The sequence below is a fragment of the Pinus tabuliformis genome, chromosome J (assembly GCF_031772625.1).
Source record: "Pinus tabuliformis cultivar Carrire ecotype Pingquan chromosome J, CPIR1, whole genome shotgun sequence".
Classification (NCBI taxonomy): domain Eukaryota; kingdom Viridiplantae; phylum Streptophyta; class Pinopsida; order Pinales; family Pinaceae; genus Pinus; species Pinus tabuliformis.
The window spans coordinates 626,086,890-626,091,650 of NC_142295.1; the positions used below are offsets into that span (position 1 = coordinate 626,086,890).

A 4,761-nucleotide genomic window follows, 5' to 3' on the forward strand; every position below is an offset into this window, starting at 1 on the left:
CATATGCAGAAGAGTGGGCAAAGCCACTTACAATAACAATACTTCAAGAGAAGTATTCCAGTAAAGCCCATAGACTGGGCAGCAAATTAATGGGTATGTAAACCCCAAAACAGTCTGCAAAACAAACCCGTGGAGGATACCCATACCCATCACAACAAACAACAAATAAATCAAAATAAAGCTCCTGAGGAGAGACATAGAGAAACAGTAAAACTCAAAATCTGGCTGCCCAAACAAGAAGGAGAGGCACGAAATGAGGAAAGAGCAGCCAGGGTAGCCACTCCTCCCCCGCCCCCTCAAACTCTCCTCCTGAAACCGACAAAACCAGAGGTGGAGACCAAACTGCCCCAAGCTTCCTCAGCCGCCTGCAGAAACCCCATCAAAAAACAACCATGATGAAGTGGCATGAAACAATGCAGAGAAAAGCACCTCCACATCCCTGTTCCCTCAACGCTTCAAAAAACCGCAGTGGTATGCCAGCAAGCCACCAAAAAAAGCACCATCTGCCACAGCAAAGGAACCCATCCGGTCCGAACCAGAGCAGAGGCGAATCCGGGGGTAGAGGCGGCTAGGGCAGCCACCTCGCCCCCACGTAGAGTAAAATCTGAAGACCAAAGTAAACCCCACTCTCGCACCGCAGCTCAATACAAGAACACCAAAGACCTACTCCTTTGCTTGATTGCCAAGTAGAGCGGCACGAAAGGGCCGAGAAATGGACCACCGAATTCAAGGCACTGACTCACGCCTCAGCCGCTCGACACTAAATGATGCAAGTCGCCCCGGTACTCTTCCGTTTAGAGCCCAAGATGAGCGGACCTCTAATCTGGAATCAGAGCCGAAGCTGAGGAATAGGATTCAGGTCTGCAGGAATGGGGGAAGCAGGGGCAGAAGATGTAACTCCGCCGTAGGCTATGCAGGAACTGATAAAACAATAGGATCGATCAAAACCCCAACTAAAAACGCCGAATCCCAATCAGATCTTTGGCAGCATGGCAATGGCGTCGAAGCTCCAAACAAAGGTGTCAAGAAGGGCTGCCAGAACCAAGGGCGGCCCTGCCGCCACTTCCTAACAGTGGCAGCAGGCGCAGAAGAAAAACCCTAAAGAGACCCTGAAAACATCTTCATGCGAACCACTCCGACCAAAATCCTGATGTCTCTATTGTTAGAATCTCTCAAATTCAATAAAATTATAATTTTTTTTGTTTTTTAAAACATATCTTTAAGTACATAGATATCGTTTAAAACCTAAATAAATATCGTTGAAAACTTTTAAAATATTAAATTAAACCATTTAAACTTATATATTTAAAAATATCTATTACAAATATATTTACGCCGTAAGGCGTTCCCTCTGAGAAAGACATCCCTAAAATGTGACGTGTGCGATCCTGAGCATTGATTCTGTGTATTAGATGATTGGGGTGTTTTCTGCCGTTCGTTTAGTCTGTTTTTTTCATAGAAAAATGGTATTTTCCCATGGTAATGGGCCATGAAAGGCCAGGCCTGGCCTGCTGGCGATGAGACTCTTCGCAGAGACTGCCTGCTGGCGATGAGACTCTTCGCAGAGACTCTTCGTGTCTTTGTTCCCTGCATGTGTAGCCTTGTGCTGTTATATCAATATTTGTACTTTATAGTAATACTCTCGCTCCAAGAACTACGTGGATTTATCAATCCGTGGGTGGCAGATGAAGTTGATGGTGTGCAGCCTCATTCATTGCCCATTCTGTTCAATGTTTCCATCCGCCGACCTGCTGCGAAATTGTGTCTTTGCATGGGCGCTGTCAGATTCTTTCAGATTGTCGGGAAGCATTATTTTGCTTGCCTCCTTCAATCTTCTAGCGATAACCTCTGCAGCCTCCTTTAAGTCAAAGCAAACGCATTGGAGGAATCAGGGAACTCGCATTTCAAGGAAAATTGGTAGGTTTTTAACCATTGGCATTTCACAGGAAATCACAAGGGTTTTATCCATGGACATTTGATGGGAATTTCGAAGGGTTTTAACCAGTGGCATGTGAATTTATGGAGATATTCTAGGTAAAGCTTGTCTGCTTTTTATTTTCTTGTCTGTTGCTTTTTTATTTAGTTTTGGCACGGCTAATGATTTCAGAAGAACTCTGCTCTGCAACAGTTGAAGGCAAAGAAGAGGGTTCATCATTGTCGAAGAAGATGAAACGTGGAGAGTTCGTATAGGTCCGAGGGATCAACCTCATTCTTCGCCTGGAATCAGGTCGGTATACATTTGTCATCTTCCCTCTGTGTATGCATTCTGTCACTCTCTTTTTCAAAAATAAAGAAAAGAAAACACCTAGGTGAAACCCCATAAGATAATGTGGTTAAAATTTATAAAGCTGAAATCATTTAGGGGTTAATATTAAGAACTAGATATATATTCTATCGTTAATATAGGGAAAAAACGGCTAGGTAAGCCCGTAACGCGATGTAGTTAATATTTAAAAATCTGAAATCATCTAGTGGTTAATATTAAGAGCTACATGATTACATTGGCCAGTCATGGTATGTGATAACTTTTAATTGCAATTTTCTTTCTGTATGAGCAGTGTTGTTCATACAACCTTTCGCGCTGGTACCTTGTAGATAACTGTTTTTAGTTATGATCTAATTCAAGGCCCTGGTTTACTAGATGAATTCTTTCCTCTAAATATTGAAGTCGGTGTTGCATTAGTGCAGGAATAGATCTTTTTATATATTTTTACGCTGTAAGGCGTTCCCTCTGAGAAATACATCCCTAAAATGTGACGTGTGCGATCCTGAGCCATTGATTCTGTGTGTTAGATGATTGGGGTGTTTTCTGCCGTTCGTTTAGTCTGTTTTTTCCATAGAAAAATGGTTTTTTCCCATGGTAATGGGCCGTGAAAGGCCAGGCCTGGCCTGCTGGCGATGAGACTCTTCGCAGAGACTCTTCGTGTCTTTCTTCCCTGCATGCGTAGCCTTGTGCTGTTATATCAATATTTGTACTTTATAGAAATACTCTCGCTCCAAGAACTGCGTGGATTTATCAATCCGTGGGTGGCAGATGAAGTTGATGGTGTGCAACCTCATTCATTGCCCATTCTTTTCTCTGAAAGCTTCTCCCTCCCAAATTGTTGCACCTTCATCCATTTTTAGCACAACTTATCATCTCATTTCAGGCCAAAAGTTTGCAGGTTTAATCCGAACTTGCAGCAGACCAGGAGGACGAAGAGGAGCACCAGGAGGACGAAGAGAAGCATTGAGGTCCATGGCGTCTGATTCATCTGCAACCTCCAAGCCTTTGGGAGTTCTCTTTGTTTGCCTTGGTGAGTACCGTCCATCCAATGATTCAACGAGTTCATTCGGTATCGGTCATTGTTCGCGATGATGCTTCCATAGCGTCTACCATTATTGTTAGCCATTCAATTGTAGAAGATTATAGTATATTGTACACTATAGATCCAAAGCCTGAAGCCAAGCACAATTCTCTGTATCATGCGTGACTTGAGCGAACTAAATTTTTGTAGTTATATTCAATTCAACTAAAGGAGCTAGGTTCTTCGTAGCTTCTATATTCTTAAAAACCCTGACCCAATTTCTCATCTATGTTTCTATTAGAACAAATCATAATAAACTAGCACTGGAGATTTCTACAGTCATACAATCCACTCAATGATTGCAGAGAGCAAATTTTAGTAATGCCTGAATACCAACAAACATCCGGTTAGGACATAGAAATTTTCTTCTACCCTTTTGAGCGTGCGTTTCAAGAAGAAACATGATGTGAAGGGCTGCATCCTCCGACTGAGGTGCCGGGTCTAAGGGATAACTATGCCGGGTCTAAGGGATAACTATTCTGTTAAAATCCTCTGAGATTTGCACCTAGCCTCATTCCTTGGTGCCATATGGATGCGGTAGCCCACAGTGAGAAAGCTTGGGGGATAACTTAACACTTTGCCAACCTCACTAATGAATCAATATCCCCTTAAGCTATTAATGCTATGGGTGTGACCTCTCACGCCAGGGTGGGTGCTTGATAATCAAAGAGTTAAGTTTGAGCTGAAAGCCGTGGAACTCAAACATGAAAAAAATGACTGCAATATATGCCTCTATCTCTTACAACCATCTAATTTACGCTTAACCTATAAGAATGTACTATAGCAATGCCAACTACTACTTATAATGTTATGCCAACTACTACTTATAACGTTTCCATCATTTGCAGAGAAAAGACTCAGCAAAGTCTACTTAATTTGCATACCATTTACCATTGTATAAACCAGAATAAAGCAAGGGCAACCTATGCTCTCTAGGGCTGCACAACATGAGGAGAAAGAAAAGCAACAACCAAAGCAACATATAGAAAATCCATAAACCTTGAATTGCGTTAAAAAGCATGATTCAAGAACCATATCTTTCAACGATAACGATAGTGATGCTGCCTTCATCAACTGGGCTCTCAAATTGGCTGATATTGGTTTTGTTTTTTTATTGTAAAGTAACATCTTTGAAAAAACAAAAACTAAAAAACACATTATTTTAATCCAGTGGCTGCAATTGGAATATGTGCTTTTTCAGAGAGCATCTTAACCTGATCTGAATTTGGAATCTGTGCTTTATCGTTTAAATGCATAACAGAAAATTCAATAGCTAGATATATACAGACTCAGATTTCTAGAACAATATTCACTGCATATTAAAATATGCATACAAATCCCTAAATACCTAGAAATAAATGAAGGGATTGCAAATTCTACGATTTCTATACATTCCATATAATCCTTTGTCCAT

General features: G+C 41.4%; 1 long non-coding RNA gene across 1 annotated transcript; it reads left to right on the top strand.

Annotated features, from left to right (window-relative positions):
• Positions 1-1,674: 1,674 nt before the first annotated feature.
• Positions 1,675-2,229, top strand: LOC149228503 (uncharacterized). The gene is made up of 2 exons (XR_016247211.1): positions 1,675-2,034; positions 2,129-2,229. It is a non-coding gene; the product is annotated as an uncharacterized LOC149228503 (long non-coding RNA).
• Positions 2,230-4,761: the final 2,532 nt, after the last annotated feature.